Source organism: Anabrus simplex, chromosome 12 (assembly GCF_040414725.1).
Source record: "Anabrus simplex isolate iqAnaSimp1 chromosome 12, ASM4041472v1, whole genome shotgun sequence".
Classification (NCBI taxonomy): Eukaryota; Metazoa; Arthropoda; class Insecta; order Orthoptera; family Tettigoniidae; genus Anabrus; species Anabrus simplex.
Window position 1 is genome coordinate 66948656 of NC_090276.1, and position 16301 is coordinate 66964956.

Genomic DNA, 16301 nt, shown 5'->3' on the forward strand with positions numbered 1-16301 from the left:
CTCTAGTAATAAATTACATTAATACTTTTCCCATCCTGAGTATAATTGATGCGATCCGAGTAACTATTCAATACTGTTGTTATATACAAGCAAGCATCGTATGCTTCACTTGGTCCGCAACCGTCAGTTATCATTTCCAAGAAGACACCACCCCGCCGCCTTTTCGAAAAATATTTAACGTTATTTCACTCCGTAAATTATTACATAAAGAGATGGACACATGTAGCGAAGTAGAACTTACGTGGTGTGCTATTCAGTAAACCATCCCTCAGAACCAGGTAAAAACCCTGACCTTGGCCGGAGATCGAACCCGCTGCCTCCGCATAAGAGGCAGGCACCCTACCACTACACCACGGCTCCGGCGAATTATTGTGTTAGTGTGATAATAATTATTGAAGTCTGTCAAATACTGTTGTACGTACCAATTCTTCCGAAAGTGATGTTTTGCTGAAATACAGTTTTATATCCGTATGCCTGAAAAGTGCTGAAAACTGTTGAAGTGGAGACACTTCTGTTGTTGTTGGATTTGATGTTTACTGAAGTATCGGTTCTTCCACCATGGAAGTAGAAGTCTATGTCAAGCAAAGTGGGAGAAGTGGACGAGATCTGCTTAATTAATTGGAGTCTGTAATTAGAGTTGACGCAGTGCATGTTTGGTCCAATGCACCTCAGGAGAAAGATACCATCACTGAAACTCCACTAGACTAGGGGATAAAGAGTTTCAATAGCAAGGAACTACTTGTCGAGTTTTAACACGATGTGATTTGCATTGGTTGGGGCCATAACAGTGGCTTCAATCTGATGAAGTAATTACCCCTTGCATTTGAAAAAGTTGTGGATGAAGATGTATTGTGTGAAGTAGACAATGAGGGGCGTGCTCTCTGAAGTCGTTCAGTTCGTCAAAGGGTTGGTAATCGAGGAACAATGTTCAATATTTTATTGCGATGTACTTGAAAATCATAATACTACTAATAATAGTAAACAGGTCTTTTGAATTCTTCAGCAAGTGGACGTGAGGGCTGAAATTGTTTTCATAAGTGAGGTTGGACTTGACGAAAATGGAGGTTCTGGAAGATTATATCATTGACGGAAATCAATTTAGACAAATTGCCTGAAATTTCCGCTGTTTCAAGGAGACTGGGGAAACGCTAGTGAAGAAAATCGTCCTACACAGAACAGCAGAAGAAGGAATTAGGAGAATGGATTAAAATATACTGGCAGAGAGGGAAGGTAGAGAAGGATAAAAATACTGCAAAGATTTTCAAATGTGATCCACAAACGGCCGAAACGAAAATTGAAAATATAAATAAAAATACTCTGAACATTTAACAAAGATACGGTTTAGACCAGAAAGTAGCTGTGCACAACACATCTTCAATGTTAAATCTCTCCCAATTAATAACATGATTTGATCCATATAACTGCTCTCTTAGAAATAGTAGAGGAAATCATAATAGACACACAAAATTCGAGCATTAATAAAGAAAAACTGACACCTTCTCAAAAGTCAAACTGTTAGTAGAAACTTCAGAAGCATTTCAAATTAAAGCTGGTGTGAGACAAGTGGATGTTATTCAACAGCGCAGTGGAAGGAAGGTAGTAATTTTTTTTTGCTAGGGGCTTTACGTCGCACCGACAGAAAGTAGTAAGAGACAGGAAACTGATCTACGAATCAGTTGTAATGGGGCTATCACACAAACGCATTGTAACAAAACCACTTAGCTTTTGCAGATGATCTAGTCATGCAAGCAAAAATCCCAGAAGAAGGAAAAATATAATTACAAGATTTTAAAAAGTGTGCGGCCTGAATAGGATTACAATTTTCCCTTGAAGAAACAATTGGATCACTAGTATCAAGGATGCGCCTGCAAAAATTCAAATATCCAGAAACAAACGAATTATAATAGTCAACAATTTTAAATACTTAGATGGAGTAATTACAGTGGCAGTGGTAGACAATGGGAATTCACTTATCACGCAACTATGAAAATTCAAACTGTGCAACAAAATATCAGTATCTAGGAATGCTAAATTGAGACACTACAAAACTTTAATACTTCCAGCATCCTTATATGCAACAGAGTGCTTCAGTACCTTCTAAGTTAGAACTATAAGTAAAAAAAAAATATGGGACCTATTTGGGAGAATGGCATATAAAAATTGAAACAAGAAACTTTTTTCCAAAATAATCCACAGTTCTATCCCTTCAGGTAAGGAACTCAAGATTGAAAACATCCTAGGGATATGAACTACGAATTTTTCGTAAATAAAATATAATAAAGTATGAGAATATATTCTTTACTTATTCCTAAAGTTACTATCCTGTTCTTAATCATCTTAATCCGGTACATCAGATCGACAGTTTTTCTATTTCTACCACTTCGAGAGCTAATGTGAGTCAATGCAATGTTTCACTTAGGACTTTATAACTATATTCGAGGATATATTTCTAAAAACCAAAAAGCGCCTGAGGGTATTGTACCAAGGAACAGTTACAGAAATAACTATGTAATTAAGTTAATTTGGCTAGGAATTGATTCGAAAAGAAAATGAGTAAAGAAACGAACGCTGTAGACTATTTCAGGAACTGCATTTAGGCCCGAAGTAATTTTCGTATTTTTTGTTCAGTTTGATAGAGCTCTCCGAAACTCACATTTTAAAAACTTCCCAGGCTCTTTAGGCCTTAAAATTACTTTCCCTTTCTCTCGTAGTTTGATGACTTCTACATTGTCTGCTAAGGAATTTTTCAACATTTAAAACATGACATACCTTCAGAAAGAAGAAGATTAAAATTCTTTGGTCACTTGTACACAATGGACAAAGACAAAATAACAAAACAAATACATAAACACTATGCAAAATTAAAAAAAACCCACCAAACCAACATTTTTCAAAGAAGATCCGGAACTACTTAACATTATAAATAACAAGTTAAATTATACAATAATTTAGGAAAACAAAATTTGAAGGTAAATTTCCAGAGAAAGGCAGAAGCAACCACACAGTACATGGACGGAGAAAAGAAAGGAACACCGAGAAAGCATAAAGAAGTTTCGGGAAGACAAGAAGAAGGAACCAGTTTCGTGTGGTCTTAAGATGGCCTAATGGAATTAATGAGTTAATTAATAATAACAGTAATAATTTAGTAATAATAATCATTGCCTTTGCCATGAACAAGAAAGCAATAACGGGCGAGGTAGGCCGTTTCGTTAGCAAGCTGCCGGCAGCCCCAAAGATTGTTTTCCGTTGTTTCCCATTTTCTCACCAGGCAAAAGCTGGGACTGTACCTTAATTAAGGTCACGGCCGCTTCCTTCATATTCCTAGGACTTTCCTGTCCCATCATTGCTAAGACCTATCCGTTTCGGTGCGACGTAAAGCAAATAACAAAGTGAACAAGAAAGGTCTGATAGAAAAATCGGAAACTAAAAAAAAAAAGAAGAAAGAAAGATCTTAACGAATATTCTTGGTTCTATTGAAGGTAATGATGAATATAGAGGTCGGCATAATAATGAGTTCTAGTCTATACTCATGTCCACAAGATCTCTGATGTAATGCTAAGAAGGAGAATTTCACTTCATGACCACTTGCTAAGAATGAAACCCACACGATTATAAAGCCAGATATTGACATATTAAAAGATAAGAAGACCCAGCCAACTTGGTTCAAGGAGGTGGGAAGGAACATAAAGGAGATCAGGATCAATTATGAAGATATACAAGAACGCAACACGCTCAGGAGGAAACTAAAAGACCACCAGGGTTTTCAAGGAAGGCCAAAGTTGGAGACGGGAAAGACGTGGAGGAAGAAAAGAAAAGCGCAACACAGGCAATGAGTGAAGGAGAACTGGGCAATGATCAAACACAGAGAAGGCCGATATTAACAAATAATAATAATAATTATAATAATAATAATAATATGAAGAAATATGTTCGTTGTTTGGATGAGTGAACAAATCGAGATTGCTACTGTCAGCACTGGAGTTTGAACCTAGAATCTATTTATCATCTACTTCTTCCCTTCAATTTCTTCAAGTATAGGAGGGTAGCGCTGACGTGGATTAATCTCAGTTTTCCATCAGGATTCCCTTCTCGACATCAACTCTTCGTTGAGGAATGTATTCACTTCTGCGATGTACTGTGAATATTTCGAGTTTCATATGCTGTATACAAATGATGTTGTGTATTGAATTGTCACGTAAAACAAGCCCGTGAGATAAAGAGACGATCCGGACTTAGTTAACTCTCAGGCCCGACCGGGAGTCGAATTTGTGGCCTTGCAAACCGAGGACAGAAACTCTGACAATTCAACCAAGGTGAAGAGTAAAATAGAAGCTTTGGATACCCCAGGTAAATAGCTCTATAGTCAAACGCGTAATAGACAATTAGTAATGATGTTAGAGCCGTGAAGAATGGTCTAACTGTATTATTAATTCAAGGGACGTACGATGACATTCAAAACGTTCTAGAACGGAAAGGTACAGATCGATTATCAATTTTAATGTGGTCTCTAGCCTTTTGTACTCTTACATAATTAAATTGATATTTTATGAAGATTACCTTCGTTCTGACAGGCAAACAATAACATTATTGTATTTCCCATCAAGAAAATTAATTGATCCATAATGGAATAAGCACAAGATGACCAGTATACAAAATGGAATTACTAAAAAGGATAAAATCCATTAGGATAATGTGTTCCTTTATGACTTGTTTCTCCTCAGTTTATATCGAAGTGTCAAGGAAATTGAACCTGTATAGCATCTGTCATCACAAGATACGAGCAATGGTCCAAATATTTGGCTCCTGTGATGTGTTTGAGTCGGTGAAACCTCTGATGTTCGTGTCTAGAGTATTCGCACTGGCACCTCTACGAAGCAGTGGTGACAAGTACGCTCGCACAGTCCGTTCGAAATTGGAACTCACTTATTCATTATTTGTGCTGTCGTGCCTTGTAGCACATCTTGTTTTATTCATAATACATATTATTGGTAGCTTCCCCATGAGTGTAACTAAAATAATTTACGAGGTATTTCAACCTTTCTGGAGATTCACAGCAAGTTTTCTAAGCTTCATATGGTATTTCGCTATAAGCCGTCACTTCCAAGAAGACGCGTACATACTGTTAAATCTGGCAGACCAATACCTACCGGAAGGTACGAAGAAATCAAACGGAAACATTAAATTTATTCCAATTATTCTCTTCTTCTTTTTTTCTGCCTTTCACATTGTTTCTATTCCGATGGGAGTACAACAGTTTGAATTATCATGTGATAAACTTTTTACAAACATCATTATGAATGAAATTTTTATCATCAAAATCCTTCAGTTTACAGAAATAGCACTTCACGTGAGGCATAGAGTGAAGTACTTGAATTATTGTCTTCAACAAGAAATTATCCTGTTACAAGATGATTATGACCCTGATACTGATAAACACCTTTACTGGATGCAAGCTTCTGTTAACTCCAAATTTCCCAAGGATTGTGGGGAATACTCTTGGCCACATGCTCTCAACAAGGATGGATTTTTGCTGTGGGACGATGTCCATTTTCATATAAACAATGCTCTTCTGGTCAAAGGGAGAGGAGATCCAAGGATTCTCCAGCAGTTTCAGTTTGAGAGAATCTATAATTTGAGGAAGGTATATTCTGTTCTACGTTCAGTAATAGACGTCACTAATTCATCGTTTGGTATTCCTCTAATATTCATTTTCTGTACTAACTTCATATCAGCCATATCCTATCAATACATAGCCTCCTTAGCGGTTCTTGACATTTCTAATGAGTGGCAAGCTTCTAAGTCTTTCACCATACTTGTCAGTGGATACTGGCTCAGTTATCTCATTCCTATGGTCTTGCTACTGACTCTGACAGGTGAGTTAGTAAACAGTGAGGCTGAAGAGTCCTTATTCTTCGTCGATAAGTTGCTTCTTCTGCGGACAGTGGATGAAGAAACTGTTAATGAGCTGAGGTCCTTCGCTGAAGATATCTCTCAGTCGAAGTTAAGTTTCCGAGCAAATGGATTCTTTCCTATCAACTGTAGTCTTCTTTACTCTTTCGTCGGTGCCTCAGCAACGTACCTCGTCATTATGTTGCAGTTTAGAACTGGAAGCTGCAAGTGATGTGATCATGGTACGAGGGTAGCTTTCAATACCTTGTAGTAAATGTTCATGTAGACACATGAGTGTAATTGGATCACGCACTTGAGGCGCATTATCATGGTCCTCAAAAGTAAAATCTCCACTAAATTTTAGAACCAGTATTTTATATTTTAAAATGTTCGTTCACGTTAACATTGGGCATTCGGACTTATACCATTTGCAGAGAACTCTGCTGTATGACAGCGAGCCACCTGGTGGCGTTCGTCCCACTACAGCTTCAACAGTAAAGCATTTTTAAATTCAAACCCTCATTATTGTAGAAGACTTCTCCAGAACAATTGAGATTTTCTCCTGAAGATGCGGGGCAAAATTCTTAGCGAAACGTAGAGAGTTTCACCTTGTTTCCTGAACATGGCATAAGCCCAGAAGCCGATTTCATGTTCGTTCATGATTGAGTTCCCCGTAAGCTCACATTCGGTGGTCACTATATAAGTAGCCTAAGTAGTAAGTAAGCTCATGAAATAATTATCTCGTAGAAGTCCACCTTTTCAATAAACTTCGTGATTTATTAAAACGCAAAATCGAAATCACATGCTAAAATATCTGGACATGTTTCGCCGATGATATTATAGGCATCTTCAGTCGTGCTAATCTTAACATTAAAGCGGTGGACATGACTTAAGGGCTAACTTAAAATGCTACATAAATTGGCTTATAACTTCAAAGAAGTATCACAAAGTCACACCTGTTTAGATAAAATATACACATGAGTGACATTAATATCTCTTGAGTCATCAAAACATCGTAGTGGGTAAAAAAAAAGTTGGTCGTGTATGGCAGCTGATATCCGCAAGCACTCGGGTAAACTTGTTTTTATATTCTTAAATTTTTTTCATCCTTGCAAAAATTCACAGCTTCTGACAAAATATAATTTGATTTCACTAGTAATCATGGAATATAATGAACAGGTTTTTTAAACAAATGAAACCAGAATATAAGTAGAATAGCATCGAACACAAATTCATGTCTAATGTTAAAACATGGTTATCCGTGCATGCTATGTGATAATCAAGAATACTGTCCTTAAGTAAAATATATATTTACTAGTATGCAATTTTAGTTCAACAGAATGTTAAAGTAACGTTTTACTTAGTCTTTCACCTTGATTCATTGTTAATATCTAAGCTCTTGGTGTAAAATGATTTATAGAGTGGTATCACATCGGGCTATCAACACAATAGATCATATTTATGGATATTAATGTCTGTGATGTCTGTCGTGTGAAATCATCTCTGGGGCACGGTTTTACATATCTACTTCAAGAAAGCAACTAGTTCCGCATCAGAACTATTGTAACAGTATTTACTATTGTCTTGCAACAACAAAAGCCGACCAGTCAATTTGTGATTATTTCAAAAATCAGTCGTAAATGGTAGTGACGGTCAGTTTCACTACACAAACTACGTTCAGGAAATGCAAGTAACTTAAGATTACCCATGTTGATTCTTGCCACAAGGCACAAAAATATAATGTAGAAGAGATGAGATATTCTAAATCCTATTAAGTGATTTTAGATATTGATATTATATAATTTATTGTTGCAACGCACTTTTTGTGAAATTTGTTCTTACTTAAGGGAAGAGGCAAACCTTTCACTGGATAAAATTGTATATAACCAAGATTACTAAAGATGAGCAGCAAAAATTGGTACTTAAATAAGATTTTGAATGCATAACATATAATGTATTGGCATTCGTTGTAATAATGTTTCCTGACGTCTGCGAACTTGAAATAGAACCTGTGAGTGTTCAAACAGAATAAGTACACACTTGAAAATGTTGTTTTATTTATGTTGTAATATCTGTTTGCATCACCCATCATTTGGTGTTAAAAAAGAAAAACATTCAGGCGCCTTTTATGCGATTTCCAGCTGTTAGGCGATGATTCATGGAAAAGAATAAGTCAGTACCATGCGAGGGTTCTGAATAAAGTAGTGGCAAATTTGGAGTGTTGTTTCTGTGTGGCATTGAAGTGAAGAGTGTCGATTTCAACGCTATAAATCATGTTTTCAAAAGGTGTTCAGCGTTTCCTGGGTTAAAATCGAGGTTGCCCGTTGCAAAAATGCATCAGAATATTATCGAGGATTACGTGAAGCATATGGCGAGACTGCGTTGCCGTATAGGATGGTTGCACGATGGGTCAAGGCGCTTCGTGTGGGTCGGAATGTGGTCTTGGAACAGCCTCCTTACTCACCAGACATGAGTACTTGTGATTTCGACCTGTTTCCGAAGTTGAAGGAACCCTCCGAGGCCACCGATTCCTGACGTAGTGTCTGTACTCCATGGCTGTCATCAACATTTGACAAAATGTCACAGACTTTGCGGGCGACTTCATTGATGGAATGTACAACAATTTTACTTGTTAATTTATTAAATACTGCGTTCTACCAATATTGCTACTACATTATTAACAACCCTCCTCTTTAATATCAATACTCTTTCGTTGAGAAACCTCTGCGGCTCAGGCGGGAGCGCGCCGGGATCTCAACTATGGATTCCGCTGTTTAAATCCGAGTCACTTCATGTGAGATTTGTTCTGGACAAAGCGGAGGCGGGACAAATTTTTCTCCGGGTACTCCCGTTTTCCCTGTCATCTTTCATTTCAGCAACGCTCTCCGCTATCATTTCATTACATCTGTCAGTCAGTCAATAATCATTGCCCCAGAGGAGTGCCACAGTCTCTATCCTCGCCGCATTCATTCCATCCCTGAACCGGTCACTGACTCGAAAACAAGTTGCAGGTTTTCATTCACTCTTTCCTTGCAGACAGAGTCTATATTCTTGAGATTTAAACCATGATGGAACTCCAAAGAACAGTGCAAATGAAGTTGTTTTCTTCCTTTTGAGTTATTTTAAAATGATTTACTTAAAACGGTGTCAAAACTACATTTGTTCTCAGATAGCATTGTCTCAGCAATAATATAATCTACATGATCAGTCGTCTGTGTGTGGGCTTAGTTCTAATATAACCCATCAATTTCCATCCGCTCGTCCTCTGTGACAAAGACTCTAGGATTTTTGGATGGAAGTTACAGAAAGTTGATGGAAACTGCAGACCTTTCGGGTGCTGCAAAATAACAGCAAGGGAATTATTTCAGTGTCTCCCCAACATATCCTGGTGATCATTGTGGTACCTGAATGTTTGTTCTGAGTTGGTGTTATTAACTGTTGCATATTCAGACGTGTCCACTCCAGTATATTAGAGTGAGAGAAAATGTATTTCTCCTACTTATTCCTCACTTCTCTGAATCCTCCCTTCCGTAAAATGAAGAAGAAGTTCTAAACTTTATTGAAGTAGTAGGGGTCAGTTTTTACCAGGTTAGAGACTACTGTATGAAGAAACATTCAAATTGAAACATACAATGTTCTACCATAAAGGTGTACCTTTCAATTAATTGAATTGAGATCACTTTCGAACACATTTATGAAATGTTTAAGGATTGATATCTGTATGCTATATATTTTGGTTAATGTTGCAATGTAATATTTGTGGTAGTTGTCCAGTTGTGAAGTTATTAACACAATAAAGGTGATATTTTCCCCTTACAATTTATGATTGCAAAATTAGTTGTAGTCTTACCACATCATAATTGGCATATATAAAACAATATCACATTCAGTGCTATTTATTACTGTACTATCTTCTCAAAAAAGCTGCAGGTTGTCTATGGACAAGGTGTTACTCTATAACAATAATATTCAGGGCGTACTTTCAGGGATGATGGGGGCAAATAATTGATCTATTTGAGCCAAGGAACCATAGAGTCAAAATTCAGCAAAATTGTACTCATTTAAATCCGTTTACCTTCACAAGTTTCACGAGCTGCTCCATTTACAAAAAGTACTCGAAATGGCGTCCCTCGGCGTCAATGCAAGCATGGCATTGTCACACACAAAGTTCTGTCGTACACGTTCGAATATAGCCGGTGTCGTTTGAACATCATCGCAGACAAAGTGAATTCTTGCCAAGAAATCCTCTTCAGTCTCGACAGGTGTTTCTTACACAAGGCTTTTCACAAAAAAATCAAGTGGGGTAATATCAGGTGAACGAGTGGGCCATGAAACAGGACCTCCACTTCCTCTCCACTTTGCAGGGTATATCTGATGCAGGTGTTCTCGAACCCTCAGTTCAAAGTGAGGTGTGGCTCCAATACGTTGGAACAACATCCGTTGAGGAAGGGAAAGGAACGGGGGTAGTACATCTCTGAGCACAACTGTATACACTGCTGAATTTAGGTGCGGAGGAAGAGGAAATTATTGAAACGATTATTTTTAATACATTTTTACTCGAAAGTTTGTAACTTCGTCACGGATACACAACTTATGTAAGGATTAGTCCTACATGAGTTAGCACGAAGTTACATGAGACTGGGAAAAAGACTGAGGCACGTAAAAAATTTATCTGAGGTCCGCAAGCAGGCTTCTTGCAGATTGTGAGAGCAGTAATTGCATTGTTATAGATGCAATCTCTATTGAACCCAAAGGTGTTGCAAAAGTTTAAGGAATGGTTCCTCGAGCACTTAACATCAAGCCAATTACTGAGATGAATGAGAGCTTGTACTTTTGCTCATAGAAGTCCATTGTTTCTTTATAAAATTTACTTTTTTCGCATCGACATCTTGTGGCTGGTTTTCGTTGATCTCAGATGTAATTGTTGGATCAATGATGAGACCTTCAGAGCAGGACGGCTTAAAAATAATGATGCCAATGCTTCTTTTGCTTCGTCTGTTGTAGAGACCGTGTACATAGACATTATAACCTTGTCCTCTCAAAGCGTTAGCTATCATTGATCTGGCTACAAGGTACAGAGAACTGGGTTTTGTATGAAAAGAAAGAAGTGATGTTATCATATTTTAAAACAAGTTATTTCGGAAATTTTTTGGACGAACTTACGAGGAAAGAGAATTGAGAATAAATCATAAATGGAAACTCAGAGGATAGTTAATGAACGTCATAATGCGACAGGGGTTAACAGTAGGAGATTCAACGGGCCAGATCGTGCCATAAGGAAGGAAGATGGTACCTTCATAAAGAAAAATATAGACGGGGAGGAAGACTGCCACAAGCAAGACTTAAAACGGGTTGATGGTGTCAGGTACGGAAGCATACGAGAAGGTTGGACCTGTCGGAATATATTGTATCAAACTGTTTGTCAGGTAAAGTACCAACTGTGGTACCAAGAGCCAGAGCAGTAAGAAATGCAGCAAGCATAACTAAAAGGCTTTAATCTTCTTTAACCCTCTCATTGGCAAGTGAAGAAGGTTCCTGTGTGTCCTCTAACGTCTTAATTTGTGTGTAGAATTTTCTGAGCAATAAGTTAACTTCCTGAAAAGAACTACATTATTGGCCAGTATACACTGTAGATTTTTGAATTTGGTTAATGATATTGCAGTTTGAATACTACAGTTCCTCAGAAATATAATGAGCACAGCGTATTCGTAGCTTGATGTAACTGCTGTTCAGCTCCCATATAACACAATGTGAAAGACTTGTTTAAATATTTATCTGTCAAAATTCATTATGAAGTAATATCCCCATTGCCACGTGAAAAGAAAGGCTTGTACCCTCAGATCTAATGCAATGATGAACAATAGAGCAACAGGTCCGCCAACAGAAATAGGATTATGCCCCTCTGATCTTCTATGGGCGTATGTCGATATATAATCGACAAGCGTAATATGCATCCACACACGGTTGCCGATATACTGTCAACATCTGACATAAAATCTTAGAATCAGCAATTTCTGCGATGTGTCTGTCCGTTAGGTCATCAGCCCAGAGGCTGGTTGGATCCTCAAATAGCACCACCAATGGTTACGCGGTTATAGGGAAACCGCAAACACCAATGGCAGTACCCAGATCAGAGGGGCATAATCCTATTTCTGTTGGCAAGACGATCCTCACTGGATCAGAAAGTGCTGTTGCATCACGACTGACCGTATGAGCAACACCTTTCATAACACTCAAATGCAATAGTCGTTTTCTGAATGTCATTACTCAGCACTACACATACCCCAGCAGCTTCCATATTGTCACAGCCATGGATGAGACTGGGACTTCGGTGGAAGCTACACTTTACTCTGGCATGTGCTAAGGGATGGCGTCATAACCACAATTAAAGAAGCTTGGAGTAGCTGTTATTCTGCCCCTTTGTATTTCTCTATAGTTTTTCTAAGATATTATCTTAAGCCACAGGCAACTCTAGGCAACCAGAAGGAGGCTGGCAAATGTGAGGCATCATATGTTGATTAAAGCTTTGGAAAATGAAAGTGAAAGTCATTTTTCAGTTATCGAAAGTTCCTGAGAACCTCCTACAGAACAATCATAACATAAATCAGATCAGGTAAGTCTAAATAACCAATTCAAAAAGTATAATTGAACTAATGATCTTTAACATTTTGAATTTTAATGAACAATGAATCTAAAGTTAGGGAGTAATTGCAGTAATTTCAGTGTCATATATTCATCGGTCAAATTAATACTATGTAGACCATACACATCTTTAAAGTATAATGTAAAACAAAAAATGAATGTTAGATTTAACGCTTCTTAAACAAGTTACACTTTTAAGGGTTCATTATGGAAGTTATAGGAAATATCTCTTTCGGGACAATCAAATGATCGTAAACACAAGGTGTATGCTTAAGTTTATCCGGTTTTGTGGTAATGAAAACAAGTCATTTTCAAGGGAAATTCATTTTTTAAATTCAAAATATTGGCCATCGGCTTCTACACACTTCGCCCATCTTGCAGAAATGTTATGAATACAACGCCAGAAAAACTGCTTGTCTTTTGCGCCAAAACATTCGTCGACCCATTTTCTAAGTTCCTCGAAATTGCTGAAGTTCTGCTGTACGAGCGCGTGCCACATTGATGCAAAGAGGTAATAGACATATGGCGCAAGGTCAGGGAAGTACGGCGAGTGTGGAAGGATTTAAAGAAATCTTCCACTAGTTTTGCTGTATGTGACGGCGCATTGTCCTGTACCAAATTCACTGCACCATGTCTTCTGGCCCATTCCGGTCATTTTTCAATCAATGCGTGATTTAAATTAATCATTTCTTGACGATAGCGTTGTGCAATAACGGTTTCGCCGGGCTTCGAGTGTTCATAATAATACACAATATCGCTCAGGTCCCACCAGGCCTACAGGACCAGCTTCACCAGGTGACAGCCACGATTTTCTACGTTTGTGGTTTTCAAAATAATTTCATTTTTCGTCACCCGTAACAATTCGGTACAGAAATTATTTTCTTTCGTGGATTTGAAGCAGCATTTCAAAGTTACTTTGCGATTTTCCATTCAGATCGTGTGGGACTCATTTATCGAGTTTACTGATCTTCCCCGTTGCTCGTTAACGTCTGATGATTGTTTGTTGTGACAAAATTTAATGCTTGTGCCAACTGCTGTTGAGTTTGAGTTGGGTCATCAGCCAGTAACGCCTGCAATTGCTCGTTTTCACACTTTTGCGGTTTACCATAGCGTGCACTGCTTTTCACCGTGAAATCACCAATGGTCGAAACCATTTCTCATATGTTCTAATTGATGGAGCGAGTCCACCATAGCTTACGATGACTTACCACAGACTTTTCCTTTTGATTATATAATAAAAGCAACGCATGCCGTAAATGTTCTCTTTCAGGCACAAACGTCGACATGATCACTGAACAATACAACACAGGCGCTATTCTTTGGCGGACTCATCTTCTGTGAGTATTGGTGCTTCTACTTTTTTAGGTATAGAACATTCATCTCTCTCTGTCTGCTTTTCAAAACTCACGACAATGTCTGACCTCTATATGTTGAAACTTGGTTTCGTTAGTAATTGAAATTTCGTTATAGGTTGAAACTTGGTTTCTCCTAAACATCGCAGCTCTAGGCTAGCTGACTTGTCCTTTCATATTGTATTATTACATTTGCTTTTACGCTAGGCAATAAAGGTCTTTGATTTAAAGATAGCTAGGTTAACTGTTAACAAACCAACTTGCCCTTTCATATCGAATTATCACAAGTGCTTCTACGCTATATTCATATATTATTGCTTTTTTAGGCGCATCGACATCTCAAAAGTAAAAAAGGTTTATACCGTACAACAAGCTAAAAATCAGTTAAAGTCCTAAGCATAAGTTGTAGTATTTAATATATATTAAATAATGTAGAATTAGCATATTGTTTTATTTTAGATTAGGTATTACCTCCTCCTCCTCCTACTCCTTTCTCTCGAAGAAGAATAAGAGCAAGAAAGAAGGTGTTGAGCGAAATCGTAAGTATGTTATCGTCTAGCTCAGTGAGTATGTTGAGAAGAGAATTTTTGTTTTTCTGAACAGCGTTTGATTCTAGTCCTGTAATGCAGTGTTCTACAACATCGAACTATAATATGTATATGTTTTTGAACAGTAGTATGTGTTCAAGTCTATACTTGCGCAATCTTGCTTTTGCAATGCATGTTGAGATGTACCTTGACAGAGGAAGAAGAGCAGCTTGGTAAGTATGTTGAGAAGATAATTTTTTTCTTTTCTAAACTTTGCTTGATTCTAGTCTTGCAATGCGGTGTTCTACAACATCAAACTATAGGTTTTCTAACAGCAGTATGTGTGTTCAAATCTAAACATGCATCACTGCAGGTACGCGATATGCATAAAGGTATTCTCGAACATCACGTGTCGTGTTCTATTCTAGTCGATCACTTATTTAGTGTTTTGAACACTTTAATTAATGTTATGATCACATGTTAAGGTTAACAGCATCGATTCTAGTCTTGTTATGTTTCAATCTGATTTTCTTAGAAGAAAGGTATCCCTTGACATGTTCTAAACACATGCTGTACCGTGTTAGGTTCTAGTTAGTAATCTGAACGCACCAATTAATATTCTAATTACATGTTGAAGATATCAACATCGATTTTAGTCTTGATATATTTCGCAAGTCTAAACATGCACAATAATGTTAACGCTGCAAACTCTAGCCTTCGCGTTGTATGTTCGATAAAGCTATGCCTTGACAGAGCAGGGAAAAGGAGGTTATAACAATCGCTATCTTACGCAAGCTGTTCAGAACTGTTGTATTATTTTCTTTCTCCTCTTAGAACAAAGGTTTTCCTTTGACACGTTCTTTTAAATTGTCCGCTACTACGATAAAGAGCGCAGACCGGTGCTCTCTTGATTAAGGATGGCTGCTAAGCATATTACCTGGCACCACATGTCAAAGAATAAAGATAGCAACACGATGCTCTCTTGATTAAAGCTGGCAGCTTGTCAAATTGTCCGCCACCACATTTCAACTAAAGAGTGTGGCACTGCGCTCTCTTGATTAAAGATGGCGGATGACAGCTGACGAAATTGCTCGCAAGAGTGCGGCACGGTGCTCTGTAGATTAAAGGTGGCGGATGACAGCTGACGAAGTTGCTCGCAAGAGTGCGGCACGGTGCTCTGTAGATTAAAGATGGCGGATGACAGCTAACGAAATTGCTCGCAAGAGTGCGGCACGGTGCTCTGTAGATTAAAGGTGGCGGATGACAGCTGTCAAAAAAGCATGTGGGTTTGTTTCCAAACAAGGGCTCGTGGAATTTTCCGCCACCAATTTTCAAAGGTAAGTAGCTGTAGAGTGCAGCACGGTGCTCTCGTGGTTAAAGATGGCGGATGACAGCTGTCAAAAAAGCATGTGGGTTTATGTCCAAACAAGAGCACGTGGAATTTTTTACCACCACATTTCAAAGGTAAGTAGCTGAAGAGTGCAGCACGGTGGTCTCTTGATTAAATATGGCGGATGACAGCTGTCAAAAAATCATGTGGGTTTATTTCCAAACAAGAGCACGTGGAAGTTTTTTACCACCACATGTCAAAGGTAAGTAGCTGTAGAGTGCAGCACGGTGCTCTCTTGATTAAATATGGCGGATGACAGCTGTCAAAAAAGCATGTGGGTTTATTTCCAAACAAGAGCACGTGGAATTTTTTACCACCACATTTCAAAGGTAAGTAGCTGTAGAGTGCAGCACGGGGCTCTCTTGATTAAATATGGCGGATGACAGCTGTCATAAAAGCATGTCGCTTTGTTTCTAAACAAGAGCACGTGGAATTTTTTACCACCAAATTTCAAGGGTAAATAGCTGAAGAGTGCAGCACGGTGTTCTCTTGATTAATGAT